General features: G+C 44.1%; 1 protein-coding gene across 1 annotated transcript in view; it reads left to right on the top strand.

Moving 5' to 3' along the window:
• The window catches only part of PIGK (phosphatidylinositol glycan anchor biosynthesis class K), a 173,756-nt gene that overhangs the window by 125,085 nt on the left and 29,478 nt on the right, over positions 1–19,193 (top strand). The gene's annotated exons all lie outside the window — the stretch shown is intronic.

Here is a 19,193-nt window from a genome sequence, read left to right as displayed (position 1 = left end):
GTATTAATTATTATTGTAGATTTTTCCAAATATCTTTGTCAAGCAAAGGATTTTTATGCAGTTGAATTGCTTGCTGCAGGCAATGCCAGCTTTAGCTTAAAGGAAACATGAGCTTTATTTTAAAACTTTCAAGTGTACAGGCCTTTTCTGCAACATGTAAACACAAGGGATTTTTAAAACTTTTGGCTTAAATCTGCACCTCTGGGAAGAATATCTGATGTGTTCAGAACATGGAAGATTGGAAATCAGGACCAGTTTGTATGTCAGGAAGTCCCTGGTGTTGTCAGAGCTTCAAATGACCCAACAGCCTGCAAATGTCACATTTAAAATTCTGTCTTCATGCCTGACTCTCAGCATAAATGAATTAAACAGCAGAGCAGGCAGCCAGTCAATATGTTTTTTAACAGTGAGAGTGAGCAATGAAACAGTTTGCAGGTTGTTTGGAATCAGTAAATAGAAAGTGCACAGAATGGGTTCACCTAGAGGAAAATCTGAAACAGGAAACAGAATTAACCTTTAAGATGGTTGACCAGATGAAATGTCATAGTAACATTTTTACAGCATAAAGTAATAACCACGGAGGGTTCATTTGGCTACTGAGCACTGTACTGCAGTGGAATACCACATTGTAGAGAGTCAGAAATATGGTTTTCGTGTAGTCAAGCTGCCTACTATAACAAATGCCTACCAGTATTATAGCGCAGACCCAGATACCTGGAGATGTCTCTGATATAGATAGACTAGTTGCTCCCGCCTTTTATTTCAGTAGCATGTTAAGAAGGACCTCCTGGTTCACCTGCCACAGGCTGCCAGGGGTGGTTCTGGGCTCCTCAAGTACTGTGATTATCAGGGAACCGGGTTTTCTGTTTTCTGTGGAAAAATATGGATTTTCTCCTTTAAAGGAGAAAAAAGCAGGAAACCATGGGTTTCCACATGCAGGTTGGCTGAGTTCCAGCCTGCAAGGGGCTGCTTGGGGTTGGAGGGAACAAAATGCAGGGGGCGCCATATGTACGTGCGCATGCACACATGCACATGGCAGCCAGGCATTGTGGTGGAGAGTAGCTCCCGCAGCTTCCTCTAGGTAAGTCTGTGAGAAGGGGGGCACAGGCAGCAGGGCAGGGGGGCTTAGGTGACAAGGTTGGGGGAATGGGGAGCACAGGCGACACAGTGGATGGGGACAGGGGACACGTGCCCCCCCCCGAAGATTTCTATAAACTGAGTGGGGCTCAGGGCTACAGTCAGGCTGAACCAGCTCTGGGCAGGAGTTGCTTCTGCTGCCCAGTGGGTGGGACTCGGCACAGGAGGCAGCTCTGCGCCACCATGCCCACCAAGATGAGTCACTCTCTGCCTGCCCAGCAGCAGTGTGGGGGGGCACAACTCTTCGCTGCTGCTGCCATGCCTCATCTTGGCCATGGTGGCCTGGCACTCCCTTCCATGCTGGGTCCCACCTGCTGGGCTGCATAGGCAGCTCAGGCCAAGATGCACCCCAGCACCAAGCCCCTGCTTCCCCAGTGCATTACCTATGCCCACACTCCCCCTTACCTTCACACCCACCCCATTTCCCATACACTCACCCGCTTCCTCACACTTGGGGCTGGGGATGGGAGGCAGCAAGTTGGGAGTGAGGGACCCTGGCAGGGCCAGAGGGCTGTGAGATGGGAGTCAAGGTCCTTGTAGGACTGGTGGACCTGTGGCTTGGGAGTGAGGAGCAATGGTATGGGCAGGGGCAGGACATCAGCATGTCAGGGCTGCTCAGCACAACAATGCAGTGGGGGAGGGGGCAGGGCAGCCACAGCTGGACCTACATCCTGATGAGTGAAGGGGACATGGAGTGCTCTGATTTTTCCACAATAAAAAAAAAAATTCAACACCAAAATATATTGGTATTTAGAATTAGTTTTATTATAATGATTGAGGGAGTGGTTGCTTTAAAATTGTAAATATATCAATAAAACACTGTGTTCAACGGATACCTATATACATAGTGGCATTTCATTTTAATCATGGAAAAATGTGTATTTAGGGTTTTTTTTTAAATCAGCAAATGCAGGATTTTTTTTTTTTTTAAATCAGAGAATTTCAGATTTTTAAACAGCATGAATCAGGATCAGTGATGATTACTTTAGCATAGTCTTCCCTAGAACTAATGCCTGACAATAGAAGCATATAACACAAGACTTTGCAGAGATTCTATAAAACACACTTCTTACTGTAGATAGCACAAGAACTAGATAAATCTAAACAAAACAATGAAATTGTATGCTTTTCCCTGCTCAGTTTCCTCACCATTCTTGAGTGTTCTTTGGGCTGAGTTCAGAGTCCCCTATGGTCTTCTCCTGCTGCTCCAAATCATGGAGTCCGTCTCTTGCTGACCCTGCAGTCATTGCTTGTTTGCTTTCTAAAAATGCTTCTGAGAGATGTTTTCTCTTATAACAGTTCCCTTTTGTTTGGATATCTCCAAATCAGCCTTGTAAGATGATCATAATCTTTCACTGAATGATTAATTGCTTAGCAACATTTACCCTTGGAAAAAAACTTTAAATGCATTGGTTGGTAATCTTCTCTTTGTCCAAAGGTGAATCATTTGAATTAGATGGTCTTCAAAGTTTTAATTAACTTCCAGTACAGTACTCCCAATTTACGCGAGTATTGCATTCCGGGAGAATTTCGTGTAAGTCGAATTCGCGTAAGTTGGGATGACTTTCCCCATAGGAAATAATAGAATAGTGAGGGGTTGTGTACTCCAGACATACCTTAGTCGTAGATTTTTTCCCCCCTTTTCTCAGTGGAATTGCCTTTAGGAGGCGTGTCTAGTGTCTCACCTATGTATCTTGAGATGCTGCTACCACAATGGCAGCACAGCTCCGCTTGATTCCACATGCAGATCTTGTGAGGCATTCACGTATATATGCAAATCTTGTGAGCGTTCATGTATATACATGAATGATGCGCATCTCGAGGGGCATTTTCCAGTCTGGACCCTAATAAAAAATCGTGTAAACATGAGACGCGCGTAAGTCGGAATCGCGTAAATTGGGGGTCTGCTGTATTAGTTCTGTAAATAGGTGCAAGATTTTCATCTATATTTCAATATGAAGCCTAAAGACCCCATAGAAAACAAACTCTGGACTCAGAAAGGAGTGTACATTCTGAAATAAGCATAGAAAGACTTGTTAGCATCAAACATTTTATAATCTGAATTTAGATTTCTTAAAGCTGTCAGTGCTGAAGAATGTTTCAATTATCTAAATAGATAGCTGTCAACTGGAGGCAAGTAGCCCCAGCAGCGCTACGTCAGGTCCTGAGAGCCTCCTGGGGTATAGTAGCAACGATCCTGCCACTCAGAGCCTGGCCAGCAGCCATAGCACAGCTCCAGCTGGTCAGGTTTTGAGCAGCGCACACTGCCCCCATGTGCGCCGCTCTGCTTTTTATTTGTTTTTTGTTTTGCATGGGTTCTTTTTGACCCCTGGATATCCACATACCACAGCTGAATGTGTGGTATGTGGCGCCACAGACATGTCTGTGGCTCCATGTACCGCGTAGCTGTGCTTGTCTGGATGCAGCCCATGAGTGCAACCACTGATTTGTTGCAGTTGAGGAGTGTGTGCTCCTGTCCTGCAGTAGGTAGAAGCTGAACTGAAAATCACCTTAGAAAGAAACATGTGCTAAGTTAACCATGTTTAATTTTCACGAACTGCTAGATCAGCGTTTCCCAACTGGTGTGCCATGGCACACTGGTGTGCTGTCAGACACGTCCAGGTGTGCTGCAGAATCTTGCGTGGGGCCTGGCTACTGCCACTGCATCCCGGCCAGGCCTGCGCCGATTACTCCCCCGCCCCCCACTTCACATTTGGCTGCTTGCCACGACCCCCCATCGCTCCACTTTTGGTTGGTGTGCTGTGGGACAGAAAAAGCTGGGTAAATGTGCCGTGGGACAGAAAAAGTTGGACAACGCTGTGCTAGATAGAATTAATTTGAAGAACAGTTACAGTTGAGCAGCTTGAAACTAAGTCCCATACCTTCTAAGTGGGTATAACTGGTTAATCTGCCCATCTATTTTGTTCATGTCCTGTGTATCATTACATTTCCTGCAAAATTTCCTTAAGTCTTTAAAACTTGATTTCTAACATGATCTCCTATTTTTAAACCATGGTAATGTGGTAACCAGTAGAAACCTCTTTGATTTCTAAAGTTTGCTCCATGAGAGCAATTCAGGTACAATAAATACTGTGTATAAATTCCATCAAAAGAAAATAAACTATCTAATTTTGAGTTCAATACTGGGTTTCTTTTATTAGTAGTAAAAATAAAGCAACAGCCCTCCCAAAGAGCTTCCAGGTCTAAAGTAAGAGTCATGTTAAACTTGGTGTGTTAGACTACTGTTAGTTTAAATATCCAAAAGCACAAAGAAATGAAAAGAGAAATTCTGTTTTAAAATTTAATTCCTCCTGGTATTGAAATAACCCAGTTTTTAGATTAGAATCAGTCATACATGGAATAAAATACACAGACGTGTTGATCATAAACAAAACAAAAAATGTTTATAACAAAAATGATGAAAAAGGGGAAAGAGCTATTTTTGTAGATTGCCTGTTCCATCTGATAGAGAGTAGAGGATGAATTGCTTAAATGGACAATTAAAATTTATAACATAATTGTGCTTTTTTATAATACCACATAAGTAGCTTGAAGATATATGAAGTGGCCCGCTGGTAGCAACTTGTAGGTGTGATACTGGTAGGAAACCGCACTTATAGTAAGGTCAGACATGGATAGTTGTTAACCATCCCATCTCAACAAATTTAAACAGATCCTTTTTATGCCCACTTGGCAAAAACAGCAAGAGAGAAAGAGAACCTGGAAGGCAGCCAGAAACAAACTCAGCTTATCTCCTTTAAAAAAAATGCATAGTGTATTCAGCTATTCAAGCTATAATCATATAGTCTTAAACAAAAATACTTAAATTAACTTTTAAAATATCCTAGTCAAGTTTTTACAAGAATGCCTGCAAAAGACACCTTGAATTTTTATGATTTTTTTTTGTATACTTTTATATGAAGAATAACTTGGAATGGATTTATAAACCAAAAGCTGAGAGACCCCAGCAAACCAGCCTCCTACCCCTCTTCTCCCCAACCAGTCCCCAAAGTAATTTGATTATTCCTCTTTTATTTAGTCTATATGTATTACAGAAAAAGGGTTGGAATGTTGTAGCCATGATAGTCCAGGGACTATGAAAGAAGCAAGAAGCTTTTGGATAATTTTTATTGGACCAACTATATATTTAGAGAGCTGTTAGACAACTCCATGATATTTTTCCATGATTTTGCAGCCCTTGTCTACTTCAAGTGACTATTTCCATTTACAGAATGGAGTTAAACAGAAATCGTTGCTTTTCTCGTATTCATCCTAATATATGTCTTTTTATCCTTTCCCAGATTCTGTACCCAAAAGCTTATCTAACACTTTTCCCAATAATATAGTTGGTCCAATAAAATATCGCCAACAGAAAACCTCCTGGTTGTAGAAAGAAGATAGGGAAGAACACTGGCCAAGCCAAACATGGAAGAAGAAAGGAAATTTCATTTTGAAGGATTCTATTTTTATTCATCATAGATGAAACATTTAGAGGTGCACCGATATATTGGTCCATGTCGGATTGGTACGAATAAAAGGAAAATTAACTTTATTTGCAATCGGCTTTTTTTGACCGATGTAGCCAATAATATCACCAATTTGTGTGTGGGGCTTGGGCAAGCTGTCTTCTGTGGGCTCGGGGCCAGGGCCTATGCCAGCCTCTTCCCAGTGGGGAGGCTGGGCTGGGGCTGCGCTTGGTGTGGATAGTGGCAGCGCTGGCAGGGGGAATGACCGGGGGCAGGGGGGAAGCTACACCAAATTTTGGGGTGGCTGTAGTCCACCCTGTACCCCACCTCCTAGCGCCACTGCCTCCCACCCTGAGTGCAAGCCCCTTGCCGGGAAGAGGCCAGTGCAGCTCCTAGCCCTGAGCCTGCAGTGGGCAGCCCGTCCTCACCCCACGCACTAATACGGGGGGCACATGCCCCCATGCCTCCCCTGGGGGTGTGCAGTGGCGGGAGCTCCCTGCCTCTCCACACTCCTCAGACGAGCCACGCGCAGCTCCATCCCATGCCCTGCCCCAGCCCCACTCTCTCCCTCACCATGGAGGCCTCAGTATGCCCTCCCACAATCCTTGTCCCCCCACTTACCATCCAGGTGCTGCTCTCCACACTGCTGGGCTGCATATCGGCTATCGGATCGGTATCGGCTGATATGGCTGGTTAATCGGCCATCGGTCTTGGTCAAAAAAATCTTCGTTGGTGTATCCCTAGAAACATTTGTTGTTAGGGCTTTGATTCAATCATTGAAAGTACCTATCTTCAATATAGCTACTAATGATCTGTAAATTAAGCACTCTTAGTTAATTTGGGACTTAGATTATGGATAATATTTGACTTGTCCTCATCTGATGTAATAAAGGAATACTAAAGATTGTGTTTTATTATGTGTGAAAGTGATGTTTCAACTGGTTTGATCAGGACTGTCCAGCTGGCAGCTTGAGGGCTGCATGTGGGTGAGTCTGGGGCTGTGCACACAGCTGGGGTGGAGGAGTAATGGGGGATATGTGCGGCCCCTGCATTTCCACCCAGACACTGCTCCCCTCAGTGCTTTGGCTGCAATAGCAGCTACAGTCTCCAGGCTTCCCCCTTCTGCTGTCCATCCATCGATCTCCTCCCACCTGCTCCCCTACCCCCTCCTCCCCTGGTATGGCCCTAGACTTATCAGCTCCCCATGCCACTCATTGTCTGCCCTGCCCTAGTGGCAAAGGCAGAAAATGGCAGCAGAGACTCCAGCTGCTGTTGTGGAAGCCCAGGAACTGCAACTCATGAGCTGCCAGTTGGACAATCCTACACTAGAACGTGCTACTTTAACCTGCTCAGAATTTACTTTGCGAAGCCAGCGCAAGCAGTGGAGTCTATTGGAGGGTTACCTGCTTTGAAAAATGAAACAGAAGAAAGAGATGATTTTCAATATAATCATACTTTAAAGCTTTAACAGACATTAATTTGCAACTAAGCTGCTTGTTTTTTTATTTCATAGTCTAAAATCAAACTGAAGATTTTTAATTTGAATAAAAAAGGGAGCTTTTATAGAAAAGAGTCTCAGTTGCTCCTGCTTTGTTAAACATTGACAAGCAGTTGGGTCGTAATACATTTGTTTACACATTATTAGGTTCATTTCACTTTAATTTCATGAAAATAAAATGGTAATTAGCACTGTATGGATTTTATTAATCTTTTATAAAGCCAGTTAGGGCATTTAAAACTTCAGTCAGGCATGAAAAATCTTTAATAACAGCACAAAGGAAATACAAGTTTCAGTTGATGTAGATACTGATAGTCATCTTGAATTAGAATAATTTATCTAAAACTGGAAGTGTATTGATGAATGATACCTGCATTGACGATCTTGCAACATTTGTAATCTTAGGACCAAGAGTTTCAAAAGCAAGAAGCAGTTTTGGGTTCTAGCTTGAGACAACTAAAATGGGCCTGAGCTTTAGGAAGTCTGTTCCTTTTCCTTCTAAGAATTAGGTCCCTTTAATGTATGTCAACTCAAATCTGGATCTCTGCTCCCTTTTGAAAACTTTACCTAAAGAATTGAGCGTAAAGTATGAATACTTTGTGAACTTGCAGGCATAAAGCATGATCTTTTGATTTTATTTTGGATCCAAAATGTACTTCCCCTGTCGAATTTCGTAAGGCAGAAACATTCTTTAGGAGTTATCTGGAAAATTTTCACTAGAACTGCTAATTTTTTTGTGTGGCAAAACGTGAAAAAATTATACCAAAGACAAAAGAAAACAATCAGATATAAGAGTATAAACATTTAAAAATATTCAGTGTATTATGCAGTTCTGCTTGATGAGGCCACAAACCCAAATTTCTAGGCAGAACACCAAGATAGCATCCTTGTGTCACCCTACCCGCTTCCCTCCATTCTCCCACTTGGACTCCTGGCAGTAGAGTTCTGTTTTGCCCCTCTGCAAGTTTGAGCCTTCATATACTTGCTCAGCAATTGTCTCCTTAATGCTGCCATTTGCTCTGAATATCAGAAATAGCTAGTGACTTCTGACAGTGCTTCTCTCCATCATAGAAAAAGTCACACTGGATGAACACCATGAGAATGTGTGAGTTCCTTCCTCTCCACAAACTGGGTTCAGACCAGCATCCTCAGAGCAAAGAAATCCTTAGCACTTGGTATGTTCTGTTAAAATACAGCATTCAGTACCCAGTGGTCCTACCTTCTCATCTCTAAAGGGGGATGTCCATGAATGGGGAAGAAGGTTAGAAATGGATGTTTCACTGTGATTTCAGTTGTTCCATCCCTTTTGCATTTTTGCAGTTTAAAGTAGCAGTTCTTTGTCTATAATTGTGAACCCAATGAAAAGGGAAAATGGAATCCTGTCTGGACGTTCTCCAGTAAACAAGAACTCAGAGTCCCCTTCCCACATTCTGGCTGCTGTGCTGTGGATCTAATTTCTTTCACTACTGTGCTTATGTGGGAATTGTTGGACCTTTTATGGCTTCTGCTTTTCATGCCTGCCAGCCTAACAAAACTCCGTGGACAAAGATGGGTACTTCTGTGCCCATGAGGAGCAAAACAAACATTCTGTCAAAAGAAACAACTGCTGGTATAGACTTGTGCCAATTTCCATAATGTGCATGGACATAGAGCTCTGAAGAGAAATGCTGCCAAGATTTTATGTGTGTATCTGTGAGAGAGCAAGCTCCTGTCTGCAAATTACTCATTTGGCTGCTGTAGTAGAAATATGGATGAACTCCAGTGTTAAGGATGATCAAAAAATTATGATGAAACCCTGTCTTATTGTCCCCAAATTGGAAAACTATCCTCTCAGTTGCATGTTCAGCTTTGTTTTATAAAATCTAGAGGGTTGATTGCCATGGTAACTTCCATACAAGTTATACAAAGTTAGCTAAGAAAGGGAATCTTCATCTGTTTTGTTTCAATAAGCTACTGAACAAATTCCTGACTTGCTTGTAATTACAGGTCCCTTAATATCAACAGTGTCATTTAAAATTAGTTTTCACCTTGTCAATTACCACATCAGCTCAGAATTGATTTTCACTTTACATACCGCAATGTATGCCCTTTGCTTCATACAGACAGCAGGGTTGGCTCTTACCTCTTCTCATGAAAAGACTAAAGAGCAGAATGCTTTACTGGGGTCTTGTATTAACAAAAGTTATCATATTAATATACTACAGTATATTTCCCAGTAAGCCATAAATACTTTGATGAATAATTAAAGTACAGTACATTTATCAAACATAGTGTGCGTTTTGTGTGTTACCCTTTATGGACACTAATTCAAAAAATCAGTTACTTTCTACTCTGTTATATGTAAGATGCACCTAACCTTTTTCAGTATTCCTTATGTAAGAAAAATAAAACGACAAAAAAAATCACTTGAATACTATCCATTAGCATTTTATTTCTAATTGTATTCTATTTCATATGTCTGGAAGAAATCAAAGACCCAGAAATCCATAATTTGTGTCTAGCAGGCTCTGGACCATGTTCATTTCTTGCATTGGAATATACCAACATATGTATATTACAGAAATCTGGGGGGTTTCTCTTTTCTTCTGTTTTGTCTCTATGTACAACATAGTCTCAGGATAGCAAAGGAAATATTAGTGCTATTTCTTATAGTCAGAACCTCGTGAAAAGCCTGACCATAATATTAAAGCTTTCCATTTCTAGAAAGATAAAATACATGAATAACAAAGAAGGGTATCTTGCATAAGGCACCCAAATTGTCATGCATGTATTTTTTGTTTTTTTGTGGGTTTTTTGTTGTTGTTGTTGTTTTTTTGGCTACCTATTCCTATTTAAGAAAACCCACAACAACCCCTCTCCTACAAACCCCCCCCCCCCCCCCCCCCCCCAACCCCCTCTACCACCCCCCAAAAGCCCCCCCCCCCCCCCCCAACAGCACTGAGTACTTCCTACACTCCAAAAAGAAATGACTTTTCCCTAACCTGTTCCAACTGCCCAGAGAGATTAGAGGTCTCAAACAGTTCTTTTTATCCAGAATGAAATGTTGCATGCACAGCTCATCTGTCATTTCCAGTCCGTGCACTCTAGTGTTATACCATTGCCTTTCTCCTTACTTTTTTCTTTCCTTTATGAAGAAGCTTAGGTACACATAGCGAATGACCAGATAATTCTCTAGTTTAACCTTATTTTCTCTCTCACTGTATGTGCGTGTTTTTAGCATATGGCCCATTGTAAAGCCCATAGCTGGGCTCTCATTAGGCAACTGCATTAGAGCATGTGATGTGTACACCACAGCAGCAGCATACTGTACTGGGACAGCCCTGAGCAGGCCTAGCTCACCCCTCCTGCATACATATTCCAAACCCTGAAACAGGCCATTGAAGACATTCTGGGATCATCCCCAGTGAATGATCTCAAGCCCAGCAGAGGCTCAGGTTTGAAGAGTGTCACAGCAAGATACATTAGCAGAGGTTCTGTGATGCATTTCCTTGTTTGGTGTGAATGGGCAGTGCATATTCAGGGTGGAGACATGCTACTGCTATGGTCTAGACTTACTGGTTGCTTGCAGACATTTAAAAACAAACAAACAAAAAACACTTTATACAAAGAAGCATGGCATTACTTTGACCTGGCTCCACAGCATCTGTATAGATTGGGCGCTTCAGCAGGGCTTTTTGGCACTTTTATCTGATTCAATCAGCTATTAGATAAAAGCACCAAAAAAGCTCCACTAAAGTGCCCAATTTATACAGGTTTTGTCTTGCATTTTCTGGACATGTGCTGGGCTCAGTGCAGGAGCACACCGAGTTTAAAGTGCCCCCCCCCCCCTTTTTTTTTTTAACGTCTGCAAGCAGCCATTCTTAGTAGCTTCCAGCTTTTCTGGTACTCTTCCTTAGTGTATATACTTTGTCTGTAGCAATGGAATGGCTGAAACCTTGTGTGACTAAGTTTGTTTGAAGTGGGACCCACAGCTTTGCTATCCTAGGTCCCAGGACCAGCACTGAACTCCAGTATATGTCAGTAGCTTAAACACATTGTGGCTTATAATTCACTTCTTAAAGGTTATATGATGTTTGAAAGAAACAAGAGAGCATACTTTGCAAAGTTTGCAATAACATACTTTGCAATAGCAGCCATTCTTTGCTTCTGAGAGCATGAGAAATATGTGTATCTATACAATATATGTATCTAAACAAAATAATACTATATTTATTCAAATATAAGAGGACCCCCTCAATAATTAGATTCTATCTATGGAAAATGTATACATTTGTTATGACTTTCCAGGTATAGAATCTAATTAACAGGGAAAATAAATTGAGGGGAGGGTCAGGTCGCATTCTATCCCACCCCCCTATCTTTTTTACCCGGCAGTCTCTTCCCCCCCTTCATACCATCAGACCCTGTGCTCCCTGAATGCATGAAAGTGAAGGGCAAATTTGAAAACTGACTTTGACATAAACATGCTTGTAGTAATTTGTATATAAGCAAGTGATTATGGGTACCCATAGACTTAGTTTATGCATCAATTCTGAATGTTGTCCTTTTTTAAATTGTGGCAAGCTTTAGCACAGCTACTCCATTAATGCATTTTTAAGCAGCATTTTTGTACCTACTTATTTACGGCACTATATTAGTCCACATACCTCCCCACAAAGGATCCATGTGGTAATTAGTCCCCCACTCCTGACTGAAACTTGGGGTGTTCTTGTCATGTTTCCTGGGACCCTCCAAAAATGTATATGCAGATGAGACTCGGGGCATCCTGATCCTTCTCCACCCCTTTGTGGATGGGGCAGCACTAATCATATGAGACAGGCTGAGAGAGGGGGTGACAGATATTTTAGGTTAACTGTTTGGTGCCCTCTTTGGTGATGTTTCCCAGACATTTAAGGCTGCTGAAAAAACAGGAATCACTGGAAATGGGGAAGAAAGGCACAGCTCAGCTATGGAAGTGAAGAGAAAATTAAAATGTATTCCATGTAGTGGCTCACCATGTCTTGAAAAAGAGTTGGTACAAATGGGGACTGAGTGAAGTGGTCACTACCATACATCTTATTTAGATGGACCTCACTAACAGATTACTCAGCAAGGGGGATACTATCTTCTTGGCCATGAATGGACTCAAGTGCAGTTAGAGGGTAAAGGCCTGTCCCTTGCACTGAGGGCAGGCTGACCACTGCAAGAGTGTACAAATGCATCCAAATGTGGGGATCTTGGCTACATTATTTATGGCAATGGGGGGGATTTGGGGGGGGAGGGGCTTTCCCCCGAGTTTGTTCCTTTGACCTTTTGGCTAGGGGCAAGTAAGACAAAAGGGTGCCTGAACTCCAAGGCCTCTGGGTTTGGGGCTTCCATGTAGGATGCCTGGCATGGATTTGAGAGTATCTAAAGACCCAGACTGAGTCTGGGAGGTAGGATACTTGCCGGCAGTAGTGCTGCTTAGACCTGAAAGACTGAGCTCTGCTCAGTCAAAGTTTAGAATTGATTTGGCCCTGGAAACTAAATTTTATTTTTTTTAAAAGTAGGCTCCCTTCAATATGTTTGCTCAATATAGGACATGTGTTTTATAGTTGCACTCAGTATTGGCTGCATTTAATCAGTGTCATTGTTAGTTTCCATTCCTGAGCACGTGCTGCTTTTGACAGCATTTCAGTTGGCACTGTCATTCTTTATAGAGCATGGTGTATGCACCGATGAGTTCTTTATTCTTTAAATTACAGCATTTAATGATAGTGTATTTAATGAGGGTTCTTTGTATGCAAATGTAATACGAGGAGCTGTTTTCCCGTGCTGATTTGGGGGAGGGGGGGGAACCTCGTCTTGTATTCAAGTAAATACAACAAATGCCTTAATGCATTTCCCTATCTGCTTCCTTCCTACTCTTAAGCATTCTTTGTGTCCAGGGTCCCCTACTCCTGCATATGCTTTCTCCTCTAAACCACAGTTTCTCTCATGGAACCAATTTCTTTTGCTGGTCCTGCAGTTAGAAACAATCCCTTCTGCTCTTCTATTCCTTTATGCAGCAGAGGCTTCCTATGCCTTCTACCCTGTCCCAGGCTCTTTTAAAAGGTTTAGCATCAACACCTTGGTTCTTCAACCTGCCTTGGGGTAAATTCCACTTCTCCAATCCCTGCCTTGCAACCATGGTCATGTAAAGCTTCAGCCATCCTGTTTGTCCCTTGGTATCAAGGTTGAGAGACCCTCCACTGTCCATGGTTTGGGTGATGTAACAGGCTGGCCAACTCCACATGCAGTAGTCAGTAATATATAATTTGAATCAAAATTTGTAAGGGATATGTGGGCAGATCTGTCAGCTCTTGCTCATGTACATGTGTGTCACTGTCTTTTTCATGGGAGAAAAAGAGTTGTTTCAATGGGAAATTGAGGGATATATTAATTTGCATATTGCTAACAGGAGAGGTATCTGCAAGGCATGGGCAGTGACTCTTCTACTGCATATAGCTTTGGTAAAACTTCAGCTGAAATTGTGTTCAGATTTGGGCACCATCCAAATTAAAAAAAATTAGAGGAAATTCAAAGGAGAGCAACACAAAATATTTGAAGACTAGAATACAACATTGAAGAATGGGGATTATTTAGTTGAGAAAATACTGGGGGAAGATATGATAACAGTCTTCAATACAAAAAAGGAAGGTTACAAAAAGGAAGGTGATCAATTGTTCCGTCTCCACAGGAGATAAGATGAGAAATAATGAATTTAATTTGCGATAAGAGAGATTTAGATTAGATATCCAGAAGAACTTTCTACTGATGGAGTTGGGGAAGCATTGAAACACATTACCTATAGAGCCTAGGACATCTCAATTGTCAGAATTTTTTAAGTGCTGATAAAACAGAGATAATCCTACCTGGAGCCACAGGGTTGGAGTAGATGACCTTTTTGAGGTGCCTTCATGACCTGACTTCTTATAGTTTCATAGTTTCATCATGCTTAGGGTCGGAAGGGACCTAAACAGATCATCAAGTCCAACCCCCTGCCCCGGGCAGGAATGAGTGCGGGGTCATAATACCCCAGCGAAATATCTGTCCAGCCTCCTCTGGAAGACCCGCAAGGTAGGAGAGCACCACCTCCCTTGGGAGTCCATTCCAGAGCCTGGCAGCCCTAACTGTAAAGTAATGTCTCCTGATGTCCAGCCTGAACCTTCTTTCTAACAATTTGTGGTCATTATTCCTAGTAAACCCTGGTGGTGCCCAGGGGAACAGAGCCTCCCCCAATTCCCGCTGGCCCCCCCTTGGTGAGTTTGTAAATGGCCACCAGATCCCCTCTCAGCCTTCTCTTGTGGAGGCTGAATAGATTCAGGCCCTTTAGTCTTATCTTTTTAGGGCCTGGCCTGCTGCCCCTGACCATGTGAGTGGCCCTCCTCTGGACCCTCTCAATGCTAGCCACATCCCTCTTGAAGTGTGGCACCCAGAACTGGATGCAGTACTCCAACTGTGGCCTGACCAGCGCTGCATAGAGGGGAAGGATCGCCTCCCTGGACCTGCTTGTGATGCATCTGCGGATGCACGACAAGGTGCGGTTAACCTTACTGACCGCTTCCTCTCATTGGCAGCTCATGTTCATCCTAGAGTCAACAATGACTCTAGGATCCCTTTCTGCCACTGTGTTGACAAGAAGGGTGTTCCCCAGCCTATAGGTGTGTTGCTGGTTCCTTCTCCCTAGATGCAGTACCCTGCACTTGTCTTTGTTGAATTCCATCCTATTCTCATCTGCCCAACCTCTGTAATCTTTCTAGATCTAGCTGGATTCTGTCCCTCCCCCCCAGCGTGCTCACCTCACCCCACATTTTAGTGTCATCAGTGAATTTGGACAGCGTGTTTTCCACCCCCACATCCAGATCGCCGATAAAGATGTTGAACAGTATAGGCCCCAGGACCAAGCCCTGGGGGACTCCACTGCCCACATCCCTCCAGGTGGAAAACGACCCATTCACCACCACTCCCTGGGTGCAACCATCTAGCCAATTTGCCACCCATCTGACTGTGTAGGCATCAGTGCTGCAGTCACCTAGTTTTTTTGAGAGAATGTGCTGGGAAACAGTGTCAAAGGCCTTCTTAAAGTCCAGGAAGATGACATCTACCTCAGCGCCCTCATCCAGGGACTTTGTGACCTGTTCATAAAAGGAAACCAGGATCTGCCCTCAATTAACCCATGTTGGTTGCCCCTGAGCATTACCTCCCCTGCTGGGCCCTTGCAGATGTGCTCCTTGATAATTTTCTCAAAGGTCTTCCCAAGGACCGAGGTGAGACTAACTGGCCTATAGTTACCCAGGTCCTCCTTTCTCCCCTTCTTGTAAATGGGGACCACATTGGCACTTTTCCAATCCTTTGGTACCTGGCTAGAGCCCTACAAGCACTCATAAACCCATGCCAGGGGTCCCACTATGACCCCCACCAATTCCCTCAGCACCCTCGGGTGAAGAGCATCTGGACCTACTTATTTAAACACACAATTTTTAATTATTATGATTCTCTTCTGTGCATACTGATGACTAGATCATTAAGTTTGGCCTTAAGAATATATAATGTAGTTACATATCCATGAGTCCAGTATTATCCTTTTACAAGTATTGAGCAAATGAGTAGAGGTGTACTGATACATCAGTCTGATATTGGATTGGCATTGATATAAAGAAAACTGCCTCCATAGGAAATCGGCCTGATATGGCCAATAATTTGGCTGATAAATGGCCTGTGCATGGACACAGCTGCAGCACAGCACATAGGCGGTGAGGAACACAGCTGGGCAGCTTCGAGAGCTGCATGCACCTGGTAAGTCTGGTGTGGTGAAAGGGGAGGGGGAAGAGGTGTTGTGGGGGCAGATCAAGGTCCCTGTGGTGAGGGAGGAGTGGGGCTGGGGCAGGTGTTGGAGCAAGCGTTGCCCAGCCAGGGTGGGGCAGGGTGGAGCTGCAGCTCGTCCAGGGGCAGCGGAAGTGGGAGGTGGCTCCCACCGCTATGTGCTGCTCATCTGGGAGCCGCTGGTCTGACGGCTCATCTGCTGCTTATTTGGTGCCTCACATCGCTGATACTGCCACTTGTCCAGGGTGGCATTGGTGGGGGCTGTGTGCCCCAGATCTGCGTGGGGCCGAGGCTGTGCCAAGCTCCTCCCAGTGGGGCAGGGCTGGGCTTGGGGTGTGCAGCAGTGGCACGGGGATGGGGGGGGGCTGCAGCCACCCCAAAATTTGCCATAGTCCCCCTCATACTCCCCTGCCCAGTGCCGCTGCCTGCCCCGAGCCCAGCCCTGCCCCACTGGGAAGAACTTGGCACAGCCCTGATCCCAGCCTGCCCCTCCCTGCACAGATCCTGGGGCACATGCTTCCCCCCCTCCCCCCAATGCCTTGCTGAACGAGTGGGCAAACTGCCAGACTAGCGGCTCCTAGATGAGCAGTCCGCAGCGGCGGGAGCCACCACCCCCCCCGGTCCCCCGACACTCCTGGATGAGCCATGGCTCTGTCCTGCACCCACCCTGCCCCGGCAGGGCAGTACTTTCTCCAGCCCCAGCCCCAGGTCCACTTCTCCCTCACTGTGGGGGCATTGATCTCCCGCCCCCCCTCCCACACCCTTTCCCTTCCTCCCTGTTCCCTCCGCTTCCACCACACCAGACTTACCAGCTGCACGCCGCTCTTGAAGCTGCTGGGCTGGTATCAGAAATCGGATTATCAACTGATATGCCTCCTTAAAAATCAGCTATTGGTATCGACCCCAAAAATCTCTATCGGTGTACCCCTACTAATCAGTCCCATACACACTCTTAAAATTCATCAGCATATATGCAATTTTCATGTATACTGTTTAAATACAGTTTTTGAAAAAGAATAACTAACGAGACGTTTGTATTTGCTATCATGGATTTGCAGTGCCTTTGGGAGGGAGGGCCATGGATGACAGTGAGAAGTGCTTCTGCATAGATCAGTGATTCTCAACTGAGGTTTCATGAGATGGTTTTAAGAGTGCTGCAAAGTACCATACAATATTAGGCATGCAAAGCACCCACAGATGATTCATGAGATAAACTCTGACATTTAAAATAGGAGTCCCTGATATAAAAAATCATTCTGACCTGCTGTGGTCTTTGTGAGCTCTTTGCAACAGAAGAATTGCTCAATTATTTTTCTGTAGCCAATAAACAAGTGAAAGCTAAGAGCTGGCATTTTCTTGGGATAACCTTAAGACTAACAACGGGTACTTTGCAGCTAAAAAACTTGGAAACCACTGATATAGATATTAAAGAGCGCAGGGGCCATTATACTGATTTCTTCTAACCTCTTACATAACATAGGTCTTGTACCTATGACATTATATGCCTTGTACGGTATTTTCTCCTTATTGTTAATGTTTTAAAATTGAGGCTCAAGATCAGGAGAAAGGATGGAGGTTGAAATGAAAGTTTAATAAAATGTTTTCTGGTTTTAAAGGAGGATTTAAGTGGAAGCAATGGGTAAGTTTGGATATTAGAAAGATCTTTCTCACTGTTAGGATGGTTAAGCATTGGAACGGGCTACGTAGAGAGGTTGTAGATCTTTGGAAGTTTTTAAGAGCAGGTTAAGATAAGTATTTGTCTTGAATGATTTAGATAGGTAACTCTGCCTAGAGCCAGGAGATTAGACTAGACCTCCGAAGAACACTTCCAGCCCTACTTTTTTATGGTTCTGTGGCATGGTAGCATAGGACACAATTGGGAAAAAATATCCCACTTATCATAGGTGATGTGAAGGGAAAAAATGATTCCTTGAAATAGAACACCACAAGGGCATTAGATGAGCTGATTTGGCTGAATGCTTAATCCAATATAAAAGAGAGCTTTATGAACAAAAATATGACATGGTCCTTAAAACACTTTACTTTTTTAATGTAGTTTTACAGGCACTATTCTTTCCTCTGTTTTTTGGAAAATTTTCTTTCTCCAGTGTGGCTATTAAGTGTTCAGATCTGTAATTACTGCCAAGCCGTGCAGGTTTATAAATATTTTTATGTTGCTGCTATTGTAAATGATCAATTGATATATCTGCCTATTGTAAATAATTCTAGAGCTTCATTGCTTCGCATCCGAGCACTAAATACAGTAATTTATGCCTAATGTTAATCCACTAGCAAAAGGGTGGGCAAGTCTGGCCTGCCGGCCAAATTTCCCAGCAGCCCCTGCCAGCCTTGTCGTGGCCAGTTTCAATAGAGACCCCAGGAGTGGGGGGGCTATGACAGCATGGGGCCAGGGTTTCCATGGACCAAGTAGTGCTGGCAGGGTGCACCGCTGGGTGGGATGCTGCTCCGGGGCCGGGATTTTGAGGCAGTTAAAGTGTGGTCCAGAGCCAGGTCAGAGCTGTGATCCACTGCCTACACAGCTCTGCCCAGGGTATGTGGGGAGTGGATTGCAGCTCTGCTCCGGCCCACGCTATCACCACCGCAATATCCCAGCCTTGGTCCTGGCCTTGGAGCAGCGCCCTATCCAGGTGCATGTGCTGCCAGTGCTGCTTGGGCTGGTGTCCAAGGAAACCCTGGCCCCGCACTGTCCTGGCCCTACCACTTCTGGTGTCTCCATGGAAACCAGTGGCAGTGAGGTGTACAGGGCCTGCTGGGAAGTGGAGTCCGGCTGCTGGCCAGATCTGCCATTTCGCCCACCCCTGCACTAGGGGGTGTCCTCCCTGTATATGATCTTTTCTTTCCCCAGCTTCTCTGGTGTGATTTTCACAATGCCTAGAGCACTGTACCATATATTTTGGCAGGATTTTACTAAAAGGGCCAGTCTGTGTTGTAATCTCATTGTTAGGAACTGCATTTTGGTATTAGCAGACATATTAACCAAAGGCAACATGTGTTGTTGTCTTTGCAACACAGAAATGCACTTTGCAAAGAGTTCCCGCCATTTGTATTATAATTCGAGCCCCATTATTGGCTTGTGTGAAATTATTCACACGTGGTGGCTAGCGATTGGCTTGCTAGCCGTATAAAAGGCTTGAGTGGTTTCCGCCCAAGTTGGAGGACTCCACGAACACCAGGAGGAGGAGACTTCACGCTGTGTGAAGATCTCTAAGCGCTGCGGAGCCTATCGGACCCAGTGCATTTCAAGCAGG

The sequence above is a fragment of the Alligator sinensis genome, unplaced genomic scaffold, assembly GCF_000455745.1.
Source record: "Alligator sinensis unplaced genomic scaffold, ASM45574v1 scaffold51_1, whole genome shotgun sequence".
Taxonomy (NCBI): domain Eukaryota; kingdom Metazoa; phylum Chordata; order Crocodylia; family Alligatoridae; genus Alligator; species Alligator sinensis.
This window is presented reverse-complemented; position numbering and strand designations above follow the sequence as displayed.